Here is a 26,431-nt window from a genome sequence, read left to right on the forward strand (position 1 = left end):
ATAAGGTGTTGTTGAAGTCTATGACTACTATTGTGGTGCTAGCGACTGACTACTATTGTGGTGCTAGCGATGTCCTCCTTAAAGTCTTTTAGGAGTTGTTTTAAGTATTTAGTTGGTCACTCATTAGGTGCATATACGTTTATGAGAGTGATTTCTTCTTGTTGTACATAATGCTTGATGAATAGAAAATGACCTTCGCTGTCCCTTCTAATCTTTTTCAACCTGAAATCTATGTTGTCAGTTACTAGTCTGGCCACCCCAGCTTTTTGAGGGAGTTGTTTGCTTGCAGGATTGTTTTCCATCCTTTGACTTTGAGCCTTTGTTTGCTATGACTGTTCAGGTGTGTTTCTTGTAGGCATCAGAAAGTTGGGTTTACTTTCTGAGTCCATTTTGCCACTCTGTGTCTCTTGATTGGTGCATTTAGACCATTGACATTGAGGGAGATTATTGTCATGGGATTTTGTGCCATCTTTCTGTAGGGTTTGTTGTTCTTGTAGGGTTTTTCCTAGTCTTACAGTAGCCCCTTTAGTCCTTCTTTTAAGTTTGGTTTTGAGTCTATGAGGTTCCTGAGCTGTTGTTTATCCATGAAATAGTATATGGTTCCTTCAATAGTTTGAGTAGAGTTTAGCTGGATAAAGTATTCTTGGTGAGGCATTCATATCATTGAGTGTTTTTACTATATCCCACCATTGTCTTCGGGCTTGGAGGGTTTCCTCTGATAGGTCTGCTGTAAATCTAAAGGGTGCTCCATTGTATGCGATTTCCTTCTTTGACCTTTTTGATTGCAGCATTGTGTCTCTCTCCCAGCATCCATCATTCTGGCTATGATATGCCTTGGGTTTTTTATTGGGGTCCCTTTTCGCTGGCACCATTCAGGCTCCTTGGATCTGGATGTCTGCCTTCTCCAGCTCTGAGAATTTCTTAGCAATGAAGTCTTTAACTGTGGTTTTTTTCATTGGGATTAGTTCCCTGTACTTCTGGTATTTCAGTGATTCTTATGTTGTTCCTCTTGCTTCTGGTATTGCAGTGCTTCTTATGTTATTCCATCTCCTAGGACTCTGATTCACCCTAGAGCCATTTTGAAGTGTTTTGCCATTATTTGTTATTGCCTGTAAGCTTTCTGCAATTCATCTTCAACCTCTCTGATTCTGTCTTTGGCTGTAACCATCCTACTGTTAAGGGCTCCTATTGAGTTTTCTTTATCTGAGAGAGGTCGTATTTGTGTGTAACCCCTGTTGAGGCTTCTGAAATCTTTTCTTCATTCTCTCCTGGTGGTGGGGATTTTCACTGTTTTTTCATTTTTATGGAACTACAGAGGTGGAACCTTCCAGTTCTCTATCCCTATTCCCTCTAGCTGCAAGATGGTATTCTGGATGAGCTAAGTCGATGATGGTAGCCTTTTTCCCCTTCTAGAATAGTTCCTTACTCTCAGGCACTCTTCCTACTTTATGTAGGAGACTTGAGTGAGGATTGGAGGCTATGATCTCTTTATGAAGGGCTTGGTGCAGCTTCTTGTGTTCACTGACAATTTTTGTGAAATTAGTATAGGCTAATAGACTACTGGCATATAGTGATTGAGACAGCCAGGGTGTTCTTCAAAGAAATCGTTGATACAGATTGTAACCAAATTATGCAGCACAGGGAAGGGGTAAAAAATAACTGGGTCCACATTAGCAGCCACCTGTCCCACAGGGGGCCATGCCCTATTGAGACCCCGCCCCCCTGACATAGAGGACACGCTCCCTCCAACCTATTGGTAAACTGGTGTGGAAACATCGTGGTGCAGAAAACCCGGGTTCAGGAACCCCGGCCTGGCTGGGCTGAGGGCGTTCACAGATACCTGCTTTGGAAGTGCAGTTAGGGTAGCGAGTGGAGAAACCTGGTGATGGGAAGCGAGGTCCTGCGGGTAAGGGGGAGGTTTCGTGACCCCGGCCGGGCAGAGCTGGAGGGAGAGCTCAGAAATGCAATGATTTAAGGAGTGTGGGGATGCCCAGATTATCCTTGGCCTCAGAGAATAGGCAAGAGAAGGAAGAAATGGAGTGAAGGAGAAGGGGAGCAGAGAGAGATAAACAATAGGGACAGAGGCCAAGAAGATCCAGGTAAACTGGTAATCTAAGAAATAATAGAGCTAAATTTAAAAACCATAGAATCAACAACCCTAAAATTGCAGGACCCAGGTGGGGGGAAGGGAGGAGGTATATCGTGATTCTTGGTGGTGGAATATGTGCATTGGTGAAGGGATGGGTGTTTGAGCATTGTATAACTGAGACTTTAACCTGAAAGCTTTGTAACTTTCCACATGGTGAATCAATAAAAGAATTTAAAAAAATAAAATAAAATTGCAGGACCCAGACTTTAATAACCAAATTTAAAGGTGCCCGTCTGGATGACAGGCAGGGAGGGGGATAGGGGATAGGAGAGGTGATCTGGGGACAGTGATAGAAGGAAACTGCCACTTGTGTTCGGATTGGTGATGAAACTTTATGTCAAAAACCAAACTATTAATAACTTTATAATTCATGTGCTTTAAAAAATAAAATTTTGGAAAAGAAAATTTTGTCAGTCTCATATGAATAAAACAAGTACCAAAGCTATAAATAAATATTTAAAATCAATATCTTTGAATTTCATTGATGAAAATGTTTTTCTTTTACTACTAAAATGCTTTCCTAAGTAAATGTATTCTATAGCCTACTTATGTATATTTTATTTATTTTTATTTAAAATGTTATATATATTTCATTTAAAATTCTATTAATAATTTTTATCACGCATATTATTCCAGCAAAGAGTCTCTTGCCCACATGCCTAGCTGTCTTCTCATGGGCCCCTTGGAGGGAATGGGCTCCAGCTTCCTTCCACAACCCGAGCAGAGCTCCTGGGAGCAGAAGACCACCGGAACCTAGCTAGAGCCATGCTCCTGGCCCCTCTCCACACGTTCGGATAGGCCTCATACATGATGGTACCAACAGAGGAACCCAGTTGTGAGTAATCCTATCAACGGCCAACATCCAGAGAGAGACTCAAAAGCAAGCTCTCAGAAGAGAGTGATGCAGAGAGTCTCTTGCCCACATGCCTGGCTGTCTTCCCTGGGGACCCTTGGAGGGGATGGACACCAGCTTCCCTCCCCGCTCCGAGCGGAGCTCCCGGTGGCCATGGAGGACAAGAACCTGGCTACAGCCATGCTCGAGGCTCCTCTCCACACGTTAGGACAGGCCTCATGCATGAGGGTACCGGCAGAGGAACCCAGGTGTGTGTCGTCCCATCAACGGCCAACATCCAGAGAGAAACTTAAAAGTAAGCTCTCAGAAGTGTGCGGCTGCAAAGCAGCCTCGCGATATTGTAGCCATATCTTTTTGCCTACTTCTCCCTCTGGGAGAAATTGGCAAGCTTCTGAGAGTTTCCTGCTTACATGGGACAGCCTTGCAAGCTTCCCATGGTGTATTCATATGCTAACTCCAGTAACAAGCTGGATCTCATTCCTCTGACCCTTAAAGAGCCTCTAGTGGGACATCCTTGGGAGTGTCAAGTAGATATAGACTTCTAAGATCTCAGGGAAAGAACGAAATGAGAGGTTACTGAGCCCGCCCGAGAAATCGTTGATTAACGGGATTTTGTGATCGTGATTATTCCAACAACACTCCTATCACAGGTGTGCCCACATCTCTGTAAAACTGAAGAAAACGTCAGCAGAACTCTCCAGGAAATTGACCACAGAAGTATCTTCAATGAAATGATCACACTAGCAAAGACAAAAATAAGCAAGTAGGATTACATCAAATTTGAAAGCTCCTGCAGAGAGAAAGAACCCCAAAATATAATAGAAAGACATCCTGCTGCATGGAAGAAAATGTTTGCACAAGATCCATCAGGTAAAGGGTTTGTAGCCAAGGTCTATAAAGCCCTCAGAAAACTCAACAACAAAAACATCCAATTAAACCACCCACGAATGGGGGGAGAAATTCAGCAAACACTTGCCCAATAGAGACCTACAAGTGACTGACAGTGGAAAAAGTGCTCATGGAACACATGCATTCAAAGACTTGCAAGGCAGTATTTTATGAATTTAGTAGAAACTATGTCTAAGCAAAGAGTTAAGAATGTCACATGAGACTAGTTCTCAGGCATATTTTTGAATTCAGGTCCTGCCCCAGTAATGAACTGGCAAGGATTTCTTCATCACTCGTCACAAGAGACGCTGCTCCTGTCACCTGGTGAGAGGCCTGCATGGTTCCTGGGGTGTTTCTTTGGGGGCTACTGGGGTGGAGACACAGCGACTTGGTTCCATTGCTAGGCTGCATCTCCTCCCGCACCCCCCAACCCCGTCTCCTTCATTCCTGGAAATGTCAGAGTCGCCAGGTAGTAAAGGCATCTGGTGAAACTGTTCTCTTGGCATATTTCAATAGCCAACAGGTCAGTATTGATGATGTGTTTTGGGTTCTTACACTTTGGTATTAAACATGCAATCCCTAAATATCGTTAATCAATTTCATACTTTTTTACGCATTTTCTATTAGGGGATTTTTTCCTTTCTCAAAGGGGCATTGGGGGCCAGAGAGCTAGTACAGGGATGAAGGCACTTGTCTCACAGACAGCTGACCTAGTTTTACCCTATGCACCTCGTATAGTTCCTGAGAACCATCAGGAGTGTCCCCTGAGCGTAGTGGCTGTGGTCAAAATATAAACAAAGAATATTAAAGGAACAGTGAATTTTAGTTTTCCATGCTGTAATGATTGAGTGGATTTTAAATTAAGTGAGCGAAGGAAAGAATAAACAAAGACAAACACTGTAATTAAATATAATATTCTTTTCCCAAGTAGTGACCTAGTTATCAGTATGACCATGACCTTTAGTTAAGGTTCAGTACATCATTTGAAGATATGACAAAAAGGAAAACAAGGTAAATAAATCCCTATGTGAGCACACACACATTTTCAGATACACACCCACACACTTCACAATACACACTTATACACACTCAGGGCACATGCACACAGATGCATGCACTCACATCTATACATACACTCACAATATACACACACTCCCAAGTCACACAGATGCACACACCACCCAGTCACATACACACACATACATTTGCGTACTTGTGCACAATACATATGCACTCATATACTCATGTATACACACAAATCACACATAGTGACAGTGCATGAAGTCACATGCTTATACCCACACGCACACAGTACACACAGCTACATCCACACACCCATGTACATATACTCATACCTAACATACATTCACATGATCATACTAACCACCACCACGACACACACAGGCAAAGTTCTTTCCCCTAGCATCCAGATAGGCCCCAATCACTGCCAGGAATAATCCCTGAATGCAAAGCCAGCAGTAACTCCTGAGCATCACTGTGTGTGACTCAAAAATAGGACGGGTTAGGGGTCAATTCTGCTGATAAAATCTTGCTGATCATGTGCAAATCCCTTTACTTGGCCCTTCTTTCCGGGAAAGTGACATTGTCTGAACTAGTCATCAAGTCTCACACTGAGGTATCCAGATTATTTCCAGGGATCTACTGGTCCCTCATGGAAATGTTCCCCTGTTCTGTTCTCAGAACTATGACAGTCATGGATAACTTGGATGATGGTCTAACTAATAACCGACTGACATGGCCATGAAGCCAAAGCTCAAGAACGGGCTTTGAGTTTCTAAGAAGAGCTTCTCTACCACCTCTGTCCTTGTCACCCGAAGTGTTTTCTTGAGAGTACTTAAGTGTTCAGTTCTGAGATTCTTCCTAAATTCCTTTCAGCAATGGCTAGTAAGAACCACTTGCTTTCTATTATGCTAAGTGAAATGAGTCAGAAAGAAAGAGACAGACACAGGAAGATTGTACTCATCTGTGGACTATAGAATAATAGACTATAAGACTAACACCCAAGAATAGTAGAAATAAGTACCAGGAGGTTGTCTCCATGGCTTGGAGGCTGGTCTCTCATTGTGGGCAACTCAGAGAAGGGAACACCAAGTAAAATGTGATTGGAGGTCATGTGGGGGAAAGATGATGCGGGCCCAATATAGACTAGAGACTGAACACAATGGGCACTCAACACCTTTATTGCAAACCACAACACCTAATCAGAAAGAGAGAACAAAAGGGAATACCCTGCCATAGTGGCAGTGTGGGGTGGGGGGAGACAGGACTGGGGAGTGGGGGGAGGGATGTTGGGTTTACTGGTGGTGGAGAATGGGCACTGGTGAAGGGATGGGTTATCAAACTTTGTAAGGGAGAAACATGAGCACAAAAATGTATAAATCTGTAACTGTACCCTCACGTTGACTCACTAATTAAAAATAAACTATTAAATTAAAAAAAAAAGAACCACTTGCTTTCAACAGTACTACCAGCAGGGGGTGGCACGCTGCAAAGAAATGCAAGTCACACAGCTGTGAGGTAGTCACCCAAGAACAAATCCAACAGTGCTGGGTGGATGTGGGGGACAAGGAACTCCCATCCACTGCTTCTGGGAAGGCCGACTACCTCAACTCTTTTGGAAAACAATTTGGACTCTTCTCAAAAAGCTATGAATTGAATTTCCATATGATCCAGGAATTCCGCTTCTGGACACCAACTCTCAGGACCCCAAAACTTCTCTGAAAAGGCATTTAGCCGCCTCTGCTCATTGTAGTACTACTTACAACAGCCTAAATCTCGAAATGACCCAAATGCCCGAGAACAGATGCCTGGATAAAGAAGCAGGCATGCAATGGAGCAGTACTCAGCCGTAAGAAAGAATAACATCAAGCCGTTTGCTGCCATATGAGTGAGACAGGAGGGGCACCACGCCGAGTGGTGTCGGCCAGAAGGGCAGCGAGAGATCCAGAAGGGTCTTGCTCATGTGTGGGTGGAAAGACGTATAATAAGGGAGCAACAAAGAACCAAAAGTAACAGAACCAAGAACCAGTCCACCGAATGGAGCTCGCTGTGGCAGTGAGAATTGGAGGGATCCCAGGGCGGAGTATAGAGAGGGATCCAGGGACAACTGAGGGAGGAGCATGGTGTTGGAATGCTGCATGCACGGAGCCCTTCCATTGACAGCGTTATAAGACTGTAGACCAAGTGACTAAGTGAGACAAAAACACAACCAAGATCTAAGCAAAAGCTGCAACTGGCCTGGATCTTCCCTTTCCTTTCTCTCCAATGATGGAAAATTGACCAGCTTGAACAGCTTTGCAGAGAAGATGGATGTGACCCAAAGGCTGGGCGCATGTGGCCAAGCCGGTTTGCTTTGCTGTGACGTGTACACAAACAAGAGGAAGCAGATATCTCCCCCTGCTTCCCGAGAGCCCGGGACCAGAAGAACAACAGGCTCATTTTCCTGAAGACATTCATCCCGAGCCAGCCTGACTTGGTCGCTCTTGGTCAAAAAAATATCGGCTGAAGTCTCTAAGTATAATATACAAATGTTTGTTAAGGAATGTACCCATTACTCTGTGATACTCATCATTCATTCATCTATTTTCTTACTTATTCGTTTCTCTTTGAATAGCAAAGGAAAACGGGCTTTAAGAAGGTTTATTGGGAGGCTAAGGTGGTGTTTGAAGGGCCGATATGCTACATGACCGAACTCCCTCCCCAGGGAAGTCGAAAATCGAATTTTATTCTAATTTCAGGGGGTAGCACATAATCTAAGCTGGAATTTACTTTACTAAACATTCAATCTTTATAAATAAAAACTTCCATAACTATGCCAAATAAATGCATCTTATATTTGTATGTAGCATGGGAAGCTGCTAGAGTTGTTTTATAAAAGCAGAATAAACTCTTTTTAGAAGGCTCATTGCTTGAGCCTAGCTATAATTTGTTACTAAGAAAAAGATGAGTCAAATTAATCATTCTCCATATTGTTTCCATTTTAATAACATGTCTGAAATGTGGATTATTTCCCAATTGGAATTTTAATTAGTTGCAGATGTTCTGTTCTACAGTCTATTTATTTATTTGTCAGGCCCTACATGTCAGACACTTCACGTATGTGCCCATTCTGTTTTGTTGGGCTTGTTAGAGTTAGAGACGCAGCATTTTGCAGCTGGCTGAGGGAGAGACTACACTGAGGATGGCTGTGAAGGAGAAAGAGGGTGTCCAGTTACAGGGGTAAGAGGCTTCCAGCTGCAGGGGAAAGACACTAGCCAGCGAAGGAGAAAAGAGAATATCCAGTCATGGAGGAAAAGAGGCTTCCGGCTGCAGGGAGAGAGGGTGTCCAGGTCAGGGAAGAGGGTGTCCGGGGTGCCCAGTGCTTAGGTGCTCCTGGGGCTGACTCTAAGGGCCTAAGATGGAACCTGGTTTCTTTCCAGAGCAGGACCCTTCACTCCACAGAGCCTCGACCCACAGCCACTGCTATCAGTCAGCACACCAACACCAGCATCGGAGCCCCCAGTGGCACCAGGAGGGGTGCCCACAGCAGCCTTTAGAACCTTGGCCTGGGCCCAGCTTGCCCTCAAAGCGGGAGCTTCTCTCAGATCAACACGTTGCCCAAAGCCGTCTTTGTATGCTCAGGGACTGACTAATTCTACTACATGCTTATGCCCACTGCTACATGCAGTGTCAGTCTTCTCCCTCCTGTTTTGGTCTGCTCAAGGCTGGAAGAAAAAACACATTTTTACAAAATGGGGAATAAATCCAACTTTTTGCATCTTGAATAATTATTCATACAATAATTATTAATCATGAGAAATCATTTTGAGCTTATTTTTTAAACTATAATTCAGTGACTCTGCAACTCAGGAATCCCTCCTGGCCTACCATATGGGTGCTAGGGATCAAACCTAGGTTAGCCACGTGCATATAGTGAGTGAATACCAGAAGTTGATTATAAAGTCTCATCTCATATGCCCACCATTGTCCATTATGTTCTCCATCTTGGTAATGCTCCCTCTTTTTTCCTTCTTCCTTCTTCAAAATATTCTCCCCTCAGCTCTATAGCCTTGAATTTGTTGCTCACGCAAATAAAACAAACTTGGCTTTTCCTTCAGGGTAATTTTATTATCTTTCTCCAATAGAGCCATTTTTTTTTTTTTTTTTGCTTTTTGGGTCACACCTGGCGATGCACAGGGGTTATTTCTGGCTCTGCACTCAGGAATTACCCCTGGCCGTGCTCAGGGGACCATATGGGATGCTGGGATTTGAACCCAGGTCGGCCGAGTGCAAGGCAAACGCCCTACCCACTGTGCTATCTCTCCAGCCCCTAGAGCCATTTTTTAATTTGTAGCAATATCTGTGAATCTAGGTAATACTGCTCATCGGTTTTCTTTTCTTTTCTTTTTTGAGTTAAATCTTATTTTATTTTATGTTTAAAAATTTTTATTAGTGAATCACCATGAGGTACAGTTACAAACTTATGAACTTTCATGTTTGTATTTCAGTCATAGAGTGATCGTTTACCTCCACCAGTGCCCATTCTCCTCCACCAATGTTCCCAGTATCCCTCCCACCACCCCCACTGCATCCCCCACCGCACCCTGCCTCTGCAGCAGGCCACCCCTTTGTTCTCTCTCTTTTTGTGTTTTGTAGTTTGCAATAGAGGTATTGAGTGGCCATCATGTTCAGTCTATAGTCTACTTTTGGCACACAGCTTTCAACCCGAGTGGGTCCTCCCAACATCCTCTACTTGGTGTTCTCTTCTCTATCTTGCTGCTAAGCTGCCTTTTCTCCCAGCATGTTAGGCCAGTTTCAAAGCTGTGGGGCTCTGAAAGACCTCCTGGTTCTTACCTCTACTACTCTTGGGTGTTAGTCTCCCATTCTGTTACTTTATATTCCACAGTTGAGTGCAATCTTTCTATGTCTGTCTCTCTCTTTCTGACTCATTTCACTTAACATGATACTTTTCATGTTGATTGTTATATTTTTAATGCAATTCTTGTCTCTTTTAGTAATTTAGTCATTGCAAAGTAATGAAGTGATTGCAAGTCAAATTGATTTTAATTTATTTTTTATTATTTTTTAGTGAGTCACAGTGAGGGTACAGTACAGATTGACACCTTTTCGTGCTTGTTTTTCCCTCGTGCAATGTTCGAGAGCCCATCCCTCCACCAGTGTCTATTCTCCACCACCAATGAACCCAGTGTCCCTCCCACCCCCGATCCCATCCCCCCCGCCCCACCCCACCTCTGTGGTGGGGCATTCCAATTTGTTCTCTCTTTCTCCTTTTGGGTGTTGTGGTTTGCAATAGGGGCACTGAGTGCCCGTCGTGTTCAGTCTCTAGTCTACTTTCAACACACATCTCCCTCCCCGCGCTGGATCTCCAATCACATTTTACTTGGTGTTCCCTTCTCTATCTGGGATGACTTTCCCCCAGCGTGTGAGGCCAGCTTCCAAGCTATGGAGCCAACCTCCTGGTATTATATACTACTATTCTTGGGTATTAGTCTCCTACTCTGTTGTTTTATATTCCACAGATGAGTGCAAATCTTTCTATGCCTGTCCCTCTCTTTCTGGCTCATTTCACTTAGCATGATACTTTCCATGTTGATCCACTTATATGCAAAGTTCATGACTTCATCTTTTCTAACAGCTGCATAGTATTCCATTGCATAGATGTACCAAAGTTTCTTTAACTAGTCATCTGTTCTCGATTACTCGGGTTTCTTTTTTTTGTGCAGCTTTATGTGTTCACTGATAGTGTTTTTGAAATTAAGATGAGATAGGCTAATTGACAATTAGCATATAGTGACTAAGATGAGAAGGGTATTCTTCAGAGAAATAGGTTATACCAATTGTAACCAAAACCCTATGTATGGAATGGGAGAAATAACTGCGGCCGCATAAGTGGCCGCCATTCCAGAAAGAGACCATGCCCCCTTTTGAGGCCACGTCCCCTGACATGGAAACACGCCCCTAACAACCTATAAGAGGAGACCAGCGCTGTTCACACAAGCACAGACAGCTGAGGTGATGGCACTTCCTGTAACCGGGAAGTCCCAGGCAGCGGACGATGAGGAGGCAGGGCTGGGGAGTGTGCAGAGCTCCACGGGTACCTGTGTGAGGCCTTCTGGAACTGTGAGTTACCATGGATGATCTTGGTCTACATGATGAATTCAGACAGCCTCTCACCCTGATCGTTCCATTCTAGGCCATGTGTCCCAATGTGGAGTTCTTCGGGTGACCTTCTCAGACCTATCTTGGCATTAAAATCACCAACAATGATCTTATATAAAGTGTGGTCTTCTTTATAGAGCTTCTCCAGTTCCATGTAGAACTTCTCAATTTCTTCTTCATTGTAGTTGGAAGTTGGTGCGTAGATGACAAAGATAGAAACTGCAGGCAGTGAGCCACATCTATTCAAGTGTAATCATCCAATTCGGGTTGTTAGGCATTCGAATGAATCGATGCTCATCTCCAAGTTCGTGTTGACAAGGACACCAACGCCACCAACGCCTTTATTGTCGCATGTTCCAAGGAAGAATTCTTCTCCAGTGTCGAAAATGGCGTGATGTGATTGATGTCTCCTCGTTTCGGTCAGACCAATGATGTCATACTTGATCTTCTGCGCTTGCAACCATCAGGTCCTCGATGGATGCTTCTGATGCCAGTGTCTGTGAGTTGAAAGTATAGAGAATCATTTTAGTCTTTTTTTGTTTTGGCAGTCTAGTTCGTCCCCGAGATTTTTTCAGCCTCTCTTTGCTCATCTTTCTTAACGCTGCCGCTGCCATATTGGGGACTCTTTCAGTGACAGGTGAGTGAGGCCAATTGTTGTTACTGTTTTTGGCACATCGAATATGCGACAGGTAGCTTGCTAGGCTCTGCCATGTGGGCTCAATACTCTCGGTACCTTGCCGGGCTCTCTGAGATGGACGGAGGCTTTTAGGGCAGCCTCCAATCGACCTTAGAGGTGTTACCATGGTTCACACCAAATTTGAAACCTAGCAAATATGGTGTGGGAATAATAGATATTAAGTGTTTTATGGCTTCACGGCCGTGTGGTCCAGAGAGCAACCTGGAGTGTGGCGGTGGCTGGATAGTGGATGTAGTGGGGGTCTGCCACTGAGGTATTTATCTTGGGTAGGGTGGGGCGTCTGGGTTGGACCCCTCCCTCAGATGCCAGAGATTGGAGGAGGCAGAGGATCTTGTTTCCAGGTCTCGTTGAATATAGAGCTAAGGTCGCAAAGTTCTGCTTACCTGGCTTTACAGGGCTTCACTCCTGCGTGAGGTTCGGCCTAAGTATCTGGAGAGCAACCTTGAGGGTGGCGGTGGCTGGGTAGTGGATGTCAAGACCAAGATGACTGCCCTCTGACGTCCCGATGAATCTATCACATCCTCCAGAAAGGCAATGGAGAAAATTATTCACGACTTCTACTCAGATCTCTTTGACAGCCATGTCCACCTGCCCACATACCAAATTCCGCAGGATGGATATGTCATTCCCAACATTTTCCCTTCTGAAATCCGACATGCCATTTTGCTGGTAAAGATGCATACAGCACCTGGTCCGGACAAGGTCAGACCCGAACACCTGAAGAATCTGCGGCCAGTACTCATCAATACACTGGCCTGACTCTTCACACGCTACCTGTCTGAATGCAAGGTTCCGTCCCAGTGGAAAACCAGCAGGACAATTCTGTTGTACAAGAAGTGAGACATTCACGACATCAGCAACTATCGCCCAATCTGCCTGCTGTCTGTCGTCTACAAATTGTTCACTCATATCATCCAGAACAGAATAGGCAGAACACTAGATGAAGGACAACAATGCGAGCAAGCCGAGTTCCGAAGGGGATTCAGCACAATAGTTTATATCCACACAGTGACCAAACTCATTGAAGTTTCTCGAGAGTTCAAGATGCTGCTCTGTCTAACGTTTATCAACTTAAAGAAGGCCTTCGATTCTGTTGAGACTTAGTTATTTCTTCGTAAAATCCCTGACTGAACGTTTTCAGGCTCTTCCTATTCCTGGAGCAAGCAGACATCATTGGGCTGCACTAGCACGCGAAAGGGACAAATGGAGACGTTACTGGCGCCCACTCGAGCAAATCAAAGATCAACAGGACTACAAGTGATACAAGTGATAAGGTCTTTGAAATGCTACAACTTATCAGACTAGTATCCGTGGCCCTTTGTAGGATCTAGCAAGGTCATGCTGGGACCACCTCTGGGTGAGGGACCCCCTCTTCCTCTCATAGAGCTCTGTTGAGCTTCTCTTCACATCAACTGCCGTGCGTGATTGAACCCTGGCTAAAAGCCTGTGTACTGGCCTCCAAGACCTTCTTGTCACTTCCACATGTGTGTATTTTTATTTTACAAAGTTTATCTTGCTGTTACACAGTTGCTATGCACCCAAGTTCTGCCAGAGCTAGTTCCCTGCATTCTTCTCTCCGAATTCCTACTGCTCAACAATCTCTTCTCCCAGGGCCACGACCCCAGGCCCTCCTGTCACCCTCTCTAATCTGAATCCCTTGTGAGGCTAGAGACAGGGAAATACCAAAGTGGCTGGGTGGGGGTGCTGGGTGTCATTTTCACTTTGCAAGTATCAGAAGTGAATGTGATTTGGAAATCACAGAACTTCGCATGTTCATGACTGTGCATGGGAGAGGGAGGTGCCGCTCCCCATGTCCGTTTTCTTAGATCCTCCTATTATGGTTAAGTTCTGCACTGTGTCCCAAGGTGAAGACTAACCAATCCTTAGACATCCTGCCTTAAAAAATGTTCTCAAGTTGTTAGCTGCCACCCCAGACCACACAGGTATGAGAATGAGGGTAAACTGAGGCATTCGGTGGGAGCGTGTCTCAGCACTTCCCTGCAGGGGAGAACAGACAAGTGGGAATCAGCTGCAGGAATAGATCAGGTGAACCGAGGCTCTCGGTTTCCAAGCTGCGTGTAAGAATGTTCCACAGGATTTCTTTATTGAGCTTTACACCCCACAGTACAAGGAGGGTTTTGGAGAGAAGGCAGAACGAATGATTAGCGATGCTGTCGGCCAGTTTCTGGCAGGAATGTAAGGTGAAGGGATGATTATCCAGTCCAGAAGTGAGCAGGCCCTTCTCCTCAGGCTGCTGTGCAGTGGGGAGTGCATCTGAGTTCAAAGTATGTACTTGCGACAAGAGCTAAAATCTAAAACCTGTGTTTTTTTGGGACATATGGAGCAGCTTGATTTGGGTCATTAGAGAATCACAGAAAACACCACCTAGAAAGTCAAGTCCTTGTTGGCCTGGCTCTCAAGCTCATAATATACCTCTGGACATCATCTTAGCACACCAACATCTCTGGTCCAGAGACTCCCAGTTGAATCCCAAAATGAATTAGGCCATACAGAAATGTCTAGAACCCAACCATTTACAATCTAGGTTCAGAAGTGCGCGGCCGAGGTACCCATCATTTTAAAAATGAGCAATGGACAATAAATGGTGGAGAAATGGATGTTCGATCAAATGGCTGAATCTTGAACATGAAAGCTTTGTAACTGTATCTCACTGATTAGCTTGTATTACTTGTAGTGCCGTTGGATCTTCGATTTGCACGAGCGGGTGCCAGTAACGTCTCCATTTGTCCCTGTCGCGTGCTAGTGCAGCCCAATAATATCTGCTTGCTCCAGGAACAGAAAGAGCCTCAAATAATTCATTCAGGGATTTGACGAAGAAATCTGACCACCTAGTTGGTGGGCGGCCACGAGGTCTTATGACGTCCCGTGGAATCTAATCAGTAACATCTCTAGTCCAGCGGTCGTCTCTGAATCGCATTACATGACCGGCCCATCTGATTTTTGATGTCATGGCAAACAAGAGAGCATCCCTAATTATTGACCGTCGACGGAGGTCAGAACACCAGATTCCTTCTCTCACTTGAGTGAAACATGATACTCCCAGCATAGCTTTCGATTCCTTTTTGGGACACCCTAACAGCATTCTCATTCTGTTTGCATAGGGCCCAGGTCTCTGAGGCATATATTAGTGCAGGAAGAACAGTGGAATCGAAAAGATGTGCCCAGAGTCAGAGGTTCTTTGCTCTCTTAACCACCTCTTCAACGTTCTTGAATGCATTCCACGCTGCTCTCTTCCTCCTGAGCAGTTCTGGCAGCAAGTTGTTCTTCATGTTGATTTCTCGACCAAGGTATACATTGCTGCTGCATTTGGAGATGTTCGTTCCATTGAGAGCAAATGGAGCTTCATGGACAAGTTCATTTTTCATGAACATCGTCTTGTTGAGATTCATTCAGCTGCAATCCGACCTTTCCACACTCATGGTCGAAGTTGGCCAGCATTTGTGGCGCTTGGCTAATGTTTGATGTTATGAGAACGATGTCATCAGCGAAGAGGAGGTGGTGTAATGCTGACCATCTATATTCACTCTCATTCCTTCCCATTCCAGTCATCACATGATGTTCCCCAGGGCAGCACTGAAGAGTTTAGGTGAAATGGTATTACCCTGCCGCACCCCTCTATTTACATCAATGATCACTTCCTTGTAGAATGGTGAGATCCTGGTGGTGAATCCATAATACAGCTCGCGGAGGATTTTGATATAGTGAGTTTGAACGCCCTGTTTGGCCAGGGCTTCGATAACCACCTCAGTCTCAACAGAATAAAAGGACTTCTTTAAGTCGATGAACGTTAGACAGAGTGGCATCTTGAACTCTCGAGAAACGTCAATGAGTTTGGTCACTGTGTGGATATGGTCTATCGTGATGAGTCACCTTTGGAACCCGGCTTGCTTGCATGGTTATCCTTCGTCTAGTGTTCTGCCTATTCTATTCAGGATGACATGAGTGAACAACTTGTAGAGGACAGAAAACAGGCAGATTGGGCGGTAGTTTCCAATGTTGCGGGTGTCTCCCTTCTTGTACAAAAGAACGGTTCTACTGGTTTTCCACTGAGACAGAACCTTGCATTCAGACAGGTAGTGTGTGAAGAGTCGGGTAGCATGTGAAGACCTTATATCCCAAGGGAAATATAGGTCCTAAAACAGTAGCATTAACACAGTCATGAAGAAGGCTAATTCTGATTCACGGAATTAACACTGACCCAGAATATGAAATGTGCCCTCCCCCACTCCTCACACAGGGCTGACCTCTGGGCCATGGGAACTGTGCACAGGGACTGTGTAAACAGCTTTGGAGAAATGGCTGTCTGTTGATTTGGAATACCCCGCTGATTTGTTATAGATCTGAAAGTTCCTCTGCTTTACTGCCAAGTGTGGCCCAAGGCCATCGTGGTGAGGAGGAGGCTGACCAGAGGTGACCTGGGCTCAGCTGAGGACAGGGGTAAGCCACGGGGCACAGAGAAGACAGCCACGACCTGGGATAACATGATCACAGGCAGGGACCTGCCACACTGTCCGTGCACGTACAGAGAGTGTGGGCTGGCTGGTGGCTCTTACCCAGAAGCCACCTGGAGCTCAGCACTGACTGCGTTTTCCCTGTGAAGTCCCGAGGACAGCACTCTGGAGCCCTGAGCTGCCGAAGCTTCATCACCCTCCACCCCAGGACCTGCAAGTGTCTACCAGGAGCTCTAGGACAGAGGACAATGGAGGGACAGGCCTTATCTCTAATTGCGAAACTCCTGACTCAATAACTTGCCACCCAAACCTTCCTGAAAACCCCTTTGGAAATGTTCCCTTGATAATTTCCTGTTGCTATCCTGCCAATTACTCAAGTTGCAAGCTAAAGTCTACTTTTTCAATGTCAGGTGGAGATAATACCCTCTACTGTATTGCCATATCATGAGCAAACCAGATATTTAAATACAATTGTCAGATGTTGCATCAGAAGTTCTGAGCGTCTGACAATTGTGAGCTTTGTACGAATGGAAACTTCCACAGCTGAAGAATGTGTCTGATGGATTAAAATAAAATTGAGTGAATGTATTGCTTACTCCAGCAAATCACTAGTCTTCATGTGCTGAGCACTGAACATGTCATACGTGTGTTTACACTGAAAGCCTCCTGCCATGGGCCCACCTCTGATGGCCTGAGCTCCAAGGGGGCTTCCTGGGTTCCTGTGACTGCCTCTCTTCATTCCTATCCTATCCGCTCTTCATTCCTATTCCTATCCTGTCCAGGATAGAAATGAAGAGAGGCAGTCACAGGAACACATATGATATCATCCTACCTGCCCCCTCCCGCTCCCCCGCTACAGATGATATCATCCTTTCTGTCCCCCCACCCACAGATTCTCTCAGAGGTTGGCTTTAATTTCTCTGGGAAACAATATTTGGAAACTTTGTGCCCCTAATTCTCTGGGTACAATTCTTGCTGCTATAGAAGAGGAGGCAGACTTGGTCTGTTTAGGTTGAATCAATCCTCTTTGCGTGATCTCTTTGCATCACCTTCATAACTTGTCTTGTCTTGACCTTCATGTCTTGACTAAGGTTACGAAGGTCACACAAAAAATTATTGAGATATTGACTCACCTAATATTTAGGAATTGACACTTTACAAAATATACTGAAAGCAGAGTGTGATAAAAACTTCAGATACAACTATTAAAACTAGAGTAGACAAATCTAGCTAACATATCAGTTGTGGTCAAATTCACAGCTAGGATCTTCCTAGGTATCGGACAATGAAGAGACTGGAAAGCCCTGAAGACCATGTTCGGCATTTCAAGGGGGAAGCTGTCACAGGATAGAAATAAAGTATTGATATTTAAATGAGGGCTCCTATATAGCCCAGTATCTCAAAAATGACATATTTACAGTGACTTCCTGGAGTACTGTGCTACGAATATTACAAGGTAAGAGCTGGGTTCAGCAGAAACTAAAGAACCAGTGATGACCAATTCCTACCACAGACTCAGTGCATTGTAGGCAGCCCCCTGTCTTATTTTCATCTGCAACGCAGTCCCCCTATTTGTTGCAAATAAGAAATAAAATTAATCTAAATTAAATTAAAAGCTATTGATTAAATTTTTTCTTAATCCTTTCCATGCTTACTAGTAATAATTAGGACTGCTATAATCTTGAGTGTTTGTGCATTATGTGATGGTTTTGATCTAACAGAAAGATCAAATCGGATTATGTTACAGTGTATGTCAGCTTAGACTCATGTAAAATTAGTGATTCTATCTGACAGAAAGTTTTAGAGGTATCACTTGCATCACTTGTTATCCCGTTGATCTTTGATTTGCTCGAGCGGGCACCAGTAATGTCTCCATTTGTCCCTGTCTCGTGCTACTATAGCTCAATGGTATCTGCTTGCTCGAGGAACACGAAGAGCCTCAAAGCCTTTACTCAGGGTTTTGACAATGATGCCTGACCATCTCAAAAGTGGGTAGCTACGCGTTCTTTTGTTGTCTTGTAGAATCCAGTCCGTAACAGCACTAGTCCAGCAGTCATCTCTAAATCGCATTACATGTCCGGACCATCTGAGTTTTGATGCTTTGGGAAATGAGACAGCGTCCCTGAGTTCCTTTTTCTTGATCGTCGATGGAGGTCAGAACTCCAGATTCCTTCTCTCACTTGAGTGAAACATGATACTCCTAGCATGGCTCTTTTGATTCCTCTTTGGGATACCAGAATAGCGTTCTCATCCTGTTTTCATAGGGCATAGGTCTCTGAGGTGTATGTTATAGCAGGAAGAACGGTAGAATCAAAAAAATGTGCCTGGAGGTGGAGGTTCTTCATCCTCTTAACCACTTCTTCGGATGCTCTTGAAGGCGTTCCATGCTGCTCTCTTCCTCCTGCGCAGTTCTGATGCCAAGTCGTTCCTCATGTTGAGTTCTCGACCCGAGTACACATAGCTGCTGCATTCGGAGATGTTCGTTCCATTGAGAGAAAATGGAACCTCAGGGACTAGTTCATTTTTCATGAACATTGTTTTGGTGAGATTTAGCTGCAGTCCGACCTTTTCACACTCGCACTCGAAGTTGGCCAGCATTTGTGCCTCTTGGCTAATGTTTGGTGTTATGAAAACGATGTCATCAGCGAAGCAGAGGTGGTGTAGTTGCCGAGCGTCTATCTCAATCCCATTCCTTCCCATTCCATTCATCGCATGACATTCTTGAGTGTGGCACTGAAGAGTTTCGGTGAAATGGTATCACCTTGCCAAAGCCCTCTCTTTACGTCAATGATCACTTCCTTGTAGAATGGTGAGATCCTGGTGGTGAATCCGTAATACAGCTCGCAGAGGATCTTGATGTCCTGAGTTTGAACGCCCTGTTTGGCTAGGGCTTCCATGACTGCTTCAATCTCAACAGAATCAAAGGCCTTCTTTAAATAATCAATGTCAGACATAGCTGCATCTTAAACTCTTGTGAAATTTTGATTAGTTTGGTCACTGTGTGGATATGGTCGATCGTGCTGAATCCTTTTTGGAACCCAGCTTGCTCGCATGGTTGTCCTTCGTCTAGTGTTCTGCCTATTCTATTCAGGATGACTCGAGTGAACAACTTGCAGAAGAAGGATAACTGGCAGATATGGCGATAGTTGACAATGTCGTGGATATCTCCCTTCTTGTGAATTCCCTTCCCTTCCCACTGGGGAAGGGAATTGAGGAGTAAGTCAACGAGCTCATGAGGAAATGAACTAAAGAGCAAGCAAATGTAGAACCCTCAGGAGTGACCTCATGAACCCCTGTGAGAAGGAGTGAGGAATGAACACTTGAGGGAACAACCACAGAGCGACTCGTCCCTCATCAGGCAGCCCACCTATCTCCCCATGCTGCATTAGCTTTTAGCTGCTGGTTTCTGTGGTGCTGGGTCTCACACAGAGAGACGGTGGGCTGAGCTCTGCTTGTTGAAGACCTTCCTCACATTTGAGCAGACCACGGTGGTCAGTGCTCAGAAGTGGACCCATAGCTGGCCTCCTATTCTTGCCTGAAATCACCCACGCTTCCTCCCGGGCCGTGCTTCTGCTTCGCTTCCTCGGCTGCAGTGCTCTCCGCTCTTCTCTGCTCACTGTTTCCCTGGCCTGGAGGCTGGAGACCCCCGGACCTTTCTACCTGCTCTGGCAGCTTCCTTGATGAGGCCTAGGACGGGCAGAGAGAGAGGGTCGCCGCCAGGGGGCGGGGCTGCAGCCCAAGAGATGCCCTGGGGCCTTCCAGTCAGCCCACCTCAGGGAGACACTGCACCTGGACTCTGCAGCGTGGCCTGCATTTCGGCTGCTGCAGCTGTTCCATCCAAAAGCCTTCGGGTTGCGGCGGGGAGTGGTGGGCTTCACTCACCAAGCCCCAGGATTGGGTGGTCTGAGTTTTCGCCACTCCCTTGCGGTCTTGACACTCAACACAGAGGACGTGGAAATGGGTCCAGTGACTGTGGGCTCAGAGGGCGGGTGGGGCCAAGGGGGACCCAGGGTGTCTGGAAAGCAGGACCCCAACTACACAGAGGCCGGGCAGGGAGGCCCTCCCTTGGGACACAGCTCTGAGGTTTGGGGGGGGGAGGGTCTGGCCCAAACCTCACGGGAACCAAACAGGGTTTCATTCTCTTCCCACTGGATTCATCATAAATGACCCAAGAAATGCTGCACCAACAATCCAACAGTGGGAACACGTGTGCGTTGAGTTAGTCACAGACCAAAATCAGATTTATCCTCACGGGGACCAACCACCACACGACTCCAGTCATTTCCCTCCCCTGTGAGTCTGCCCCATCCTGCCCCTGTGAGTACTACCCTTTTTCTCCCCTGAGAGTACTGCCCTGTCCCTCCCCTGTGAGTACTGTCCCTTCCCTCCCCTGTGAGTACTGTCCCTTCCCTCCCCTGTGAGTACTGCCCTGTCCCTCCCCTGTGAGTCTGACCGTCCTGCCCCTGTGATTACTGCCCCTTCTCTCCCCCTCCCCTGTGAGTACTGCCCCTTCCCTCCCCTGTGAGTACTGTCCCTTCCCTCCCCTGTGAGTAGTGCCCTGTTCCTGCCCTGTGAGTACTGCCCCATCCCTCCCCTGTGAGTACTGTCCCTTCCCTCCCCTGTGAGTACTGCCCTGTTCCTGCCCCTGTGATTACTGCCCCTTCTCTCCCCCTCCCCTGTGAGTACTGCCCCTTCCCTCCCCTGTGAGTACTGTCCCTTCCCTCCCCTGTGAGTACTGCCCTGTTCCTGCCCTGTGAGTACTGCCCCATCTCTCCCCTGCGTGTACTGCCCCTTTCCTCCTCCCTGAGTACTGCCCTTCCCTCCCCTGTGAGTACTGCCCCTTCCCTCCCCTGTAAGTACTGCCCTGTCCCTCACCTCTGAGTACTACCCCTTCCCTCCCCTGTGAGTATAGCCCCATCCCTCCCCTGTAAGTACTGCCCTGTCCCTCACCTCTGAGTACTGCCCCTTCCCTCCTCTGAGTACTGCCCTGTTCCTCCCCTGTGAGTACTGCCCCATCCCTCCCCTGTAAGTACTGCCCTGTCCCTCCCCTGTGAGTACTACCCCATCCCTTCCCTACGAGTATGGCCCCTTCTCTCCACTGTGGGTACTGGCCTATCCCTCCCCTGATAGTACTGCCCAGTCCCTCCCCTGTGAGTACTGTCCTGTCCTTCCCTTGTGAGTACTGCCCCTTCCCTCCTCTGAGTACTGCCCTGTCCCTCCCCTGTGAGTACTACCCCTTTAGTATTTAATGTGTGATTAAATAATAGCTAAGTAGTAATTCCCAGTGTGTGGAAAAGTAACTGTTATTTTATCCTTTCCTAGTAGTCTTCTCAACAACATGGACTTAGGAAATTTTACAGAGATTTTAGAATTTCTTCTGTTGGGATTCTCAGAAGAACCAGAACTGCAGTCCCTCATATTTGGGATTTTCATCTCCATGTACCTTATCACTGTGCTTGGAAACCTGCTCATCATCCTGGCTGTCAGCTCAGACTCTCAACTCCACATGCCCATGTACTTCTTCCTATCCAACCTGTCCTTTGTGGACATCTGTTTTACATCCAACACTGTTCCCAAGATGCTGGTGAACATACAGGCACATAGCAAAACCATTACCTACGAAGGATGCATTGCCCAGATGTATTTTTCCATTCTCCTTGCAGGACTAGGCAGATTTCTTCTGACTGTGACGGCCTATGATCGCTTTGTAGCAATTCGTCACCCCCTGCACCATATGGTTATTATGAACCCTTGACTTTGTAAGTTGCTGGTTCTGGTGTCATGGTTCATGGGTGTCCTGAACTCTTTGTTAGAAAGCTTAATGGTCTTGCAGCTGGCCTTCTGTGCAGATTTGAGAATCCCTCATTTTTTTGTGAACTCAATCAGATGGTTCACCTTTCCTGTTCTCACATTTTTCTTAACAGCTTGGTGATGTATTCATCATCTGTATTGTTGGCTGGTGGTCCCTTTGCTGGGATCCTTTTCTCTTATTCTAAGATTATTTCTTCCATACGCAGAATCTCGTCAGCTCAGGGGAAATATAAAGCATTCTCCACCTGTGCATCTCACCTCGCAATTGTCTTTTTATTTTATTGTACAGCCCTTGGAGTCTACCTTACCACAGCTTTTACCCATAATCCAAAACCAAGTACAAGAGCCTCAGTGATGTACACAGTGGTCACACCCATGCTGAACCCCTTTTTCTACAGCCTCAGAAACAAAGACATAAAGGGAGCTCTGGAAAGGATCTTTGGAAGAGACTTTATACGTGGCCCAAATGTCCTAAGAATTTCCAGGAATATCAGGCTCAAAGCCTGAGTCAAATGTGGCAACTTGATTCTACTGTAGAGTAAAAACTTGTCTCTTCATTTCCTAGTTTTTCAACTCTTTTTAAAATCTGTTTTAAAGTTTTACTCTGGTTTATTTGTGATGTCTCTGATATTCAGTGTGTTTTCCTTTTTGCATATTTCTACACTACCAAGGTTATTGCACTTAAATCTTTAACAATAGTTTTCTCAAGCTAAATATATCAGTCTAAATATTTTTCATTTATTTGACTAAAAGAGTGGTCATGAATTATCTTACCCCTACAAAAAACTATGTATATAAATATACATTAAAGGATAATCTGAGTCCAACATTTTTCACTTTTGCAAGTATTAATCAAAATATACTGAGCCCTTAAAATTCTTCCTGGTTGTACAGACTTTGAACATTCTAGCTATTGGAGCTGGTCATGGTCATTTGTTTAATACTGTTGTCCCAAAAAGGGCACACAAACAATTGACTAAGAAAGAGGATCTTCATATGCAAAAAAAACAATCTCAATTGGAAAGTTTACCTGCTAACCAGTTTCTGAAGATGGCTAGAGGGCAAGCTTCAAAGAGAGAAAATGAGGTCAGAATTAGATGCAGCAACAGTTTACACATACTTAGTAAGCTTGGGAGAAAGTCATGCATATTTATTATTCCTTGGGTATGCATGACTGAGAAATGGAAAATAGACATACCTTGCATGTACAGAAATGAAGGAAAAATATAGGATGACATTACTTTGTCCTCTCCCCCCTTGCCACGAGGAGCTTGTCCCGGTTTTTCCCAGAGTTTAGGCTTACCCCAGTCTCACCCATCAAGGTGTTCCCGAATCTCTCCCATCCCTTTGTTTACTGTAATCACTTCTCTATGTTCTCTTCTCCAAAAAGAGTTACTCAGCTTCTCCCCCTAACCTGACTCTGCTAACTTATAAGGTCAGACCTTCCTAGGATACTGAACTTATAAGTTAATATTGCCTTTCTCCTCCCCTTATGCCTTTTGAATAATTTACTTTAAAGCAATGTCCTTATTGTATAGACACAAGAAGACAATATTATGCTTTTGTAACTTGGGATTTAATTGGCCTCGAATATTATTGCCTCCCAGGCATCTGCTTTCTCCACTTAAGCCTCAGTTGCCCTCAGTTCCTAGCACCCCAAAATCAGGGTCCCAAAGAGGGACGGGACGGATCCAGGGCAAGCCGTGAGTTATGTGCTACACTGGCATCGAGATGGGCCTGGCCAAAATGACTAATTCTTAACTACAAGTTAAGAGCTTGATCATAGACAAATGCTGTCATTGTAAGTAGCTGCCAAATGGGTCAGGCACTTGCCTTGTAAGTGGCTAACCCACGTTCAATTCCTAGCACACCATATGATGACTTGAGCACCATGAGAAGTGACCCCTGAGCCAGAGCCAGGAATAAGCCCTGAGCACCACCAGGTGTGGTCAAAATACAAAACAAAGAAAGGAAGAAAACGAAATGTTAAAGAACTGAGCAGGCCAAGTCAGCTTGAGTACCGAAAACTTGAATCAGCACAGTCAGAGAGTAACAGATGTATATGCTTATATGCATCTAGATACATAAATAGGCATACCAAGATGAGATATTGATAGATATAGAGATGATATCGTATAAATGATAGATAATATATAAATAGATTAGATGAGCTGATAGATGTATCAGATAATAGTTGGTATCTAATAGATAGATGTTTGATAGCTGTATCATCTACATACAATCACGTGCATATACAAATAGAAGGGACAAAGCATTCCATGCAACAGTATAGGAACATGCATTTTCTCATATGCACATAAAGCATCCTCCTTCCAGAACACATCATACTGATACAGCAAGAATTGAATGGTGGAGTGCCAGGTGAATTTAGTTGATCACTTTATATCTCGCCCATGGGATAGGTAGCAAATAAAAATAGATAATTGGATAGCTGGCAGTGGAAGGTGTCAACAGATAAAAAGAAGCCCCCAGGATCACCCCTCCATATGCCCAGGGAGACTGCATGATTGGGTGGAGCTCATGCACAACCAGACAGATGGCATATGCAGGCAGGGACAGATACTGAGCACAGGTGTCTTACCCACGTGCACTGTGGCTGTGACTGGAGGGGAGGAAAGACAGGTTGACAGGAACTGCTGGGGTACAGTTTTAGAGAGACCCAGCAAAGGTGGAGAGCACAGGGATCTTGCCCACAGCACTTGGCAGCAGGTTAGAGACTTAGAAACGCCAGGACAAGATGTCAAGAAGCCATTGCAGTACACATTACAGTCTGGGGAAAAAACAGGGAGAAGATTTCAGACAAGGAAACACACTGAACAGGGGCCATGCAAGGACAAGGAACCGTCATTGTACACTGCCCCACCAGAGGCTATCTACCTAGGTAAAAGTTCATTACTAGGATAATTCGGACTAGCTGATTGATGGTCTTCTTTAATATTTCTTTCCTGGCCTTTGTTCCTGCTGGAGCTTTTCTCAGAGGGGGTCCAGCCTTCTCTTGGTCCATCCTGGTGCCAGTTAAGGGCAGGGACTATCAGGTCTTAGTTCCTGTGTCCCGAAAGGTGGGTCCTGGCAGTCTTCCGGTTAGCGACAGAGTAGCTTCTTCAGTTCCTAACTCTGAAGTTTTCATTATGTCCTAAAACTGATTACTATGATGGGGGAAGGGAGGGCCCTTTAGTTAGCAGGGGACAATCAACATAGTCTCCTACCTGCTTTATTAACCTTCCAAGTTTTGTATGTAGCTCTTTCTTTTTTTTTTCTTTTTTCCCCCCTAATATGTAGCTCTTTCATACAATTCTCAAGAACCCACTAGATCAGTATAAATCCACTTCTTTTGTAACAATAAGGCATGGAAACATGCTTACCCTCACAAAAATGTATATGACAGTTGTTAAAGCACTGAATTTCATGTCTAGTATACCTAAACAATTAAGTCTGACAAAAGTATATCTAAAAGTAAAAGGCACATGTCAAACACAGACCCTTCACCTGTATAACCCTAGAATAGACACTAAATTTTTATTGTTCTAATATAGAAGTCTAGAGTCATTAAAATAATGTGTCTCCCCAGATAACTATACACAGGAATTTTTGAAATGTCAAATAAATTTAGAAACCCGAGACTTTGAAAGCAATAATACCTATGAACATGTTTCTTCTGATGCTGATGAGCCTTGGGGTGACTTATGTGAAGTGGAGAGGAGAGAAATTGCTGTTTTCTCCACTTCTTGCCACCGAAAGAACCGCTGAGAAGTCTAGGGCTTATTAAGCCTGAGATGACCCCCCTGTACTGCAGGACCTGCCAGTGCCACTAAGTAGCCATCAGGCCACACACCTCACATCCACTTCTTCCACACAGCACGGGAGTTAATCCCCACCACCCCGTCACCCAATTTCATAGGGAGACATGGACTTATGCTGGAACAAGACTTGCTTCTATTGGGAAAGTAAAGCCAGTCCTAGGCCTTACCTAGGCCTTTGGGGTCCTTGTCTTTCTCTCAGAAAAGAATTTCAGGAGGAGAGTGGCAGTGACGTAAGAGGTTTTATTTGGAGGTTTTCGAGGAAGGGGAAGGACTGAGAGAAAGAGAAAGAGTGTAACATGCATGAGAGAGAACTCGGGCTTCTCCAAAGATGGAAAGAGCACCCAGCACACGTGCCAGCATTAGGTACGAAGGAAGGTACACATTTCAAGAGCGAAGATGTGGGCAACGCAAATGCTTGGGCATCACATGAGTTTGGCCATGACACATGAACACAAGCAGCACATGGGCTCAGCTCTGGCAGGCATATGCATGTACTTTCTTTGTTCAAGTTGGCTTTCATAGGGTTTCTCCCAAGCTGCCCATGGGAGGTTTACTCCTTAG

At 45.2% G+C, this 26,431-nt stretch overlaps 1 pseudogene; it reads left to right on the plus strand.

Annotated features, from left to right (window-relative positions):
* The first annotated feature begins 21,576 nt into the window (after nucleotides 1-21,576).
* LOC101555875 (olfactory receptor 7A10-like) lies at nucleotides 21,577-22,556 on the plus strand (annotated as a pseudogene).
* The last annotated feature ends 3,875 nt before the right edge of the window (nucleotides 22,557-26,431 follow it).

Source organism: Sorex araneus, chromosome 2 (genome assembly GCF_027595985.1).
Source record: "Sorex araneus isolate mSorAra2 chromosome 2, mSorAra2.pri, whole genome shotgun sequence".
NCBI lineage: Eukaryota > Metazoa > Chordata > Mammalia > Eulipotyphla > Soricidae > Sorex > Sorex araneus.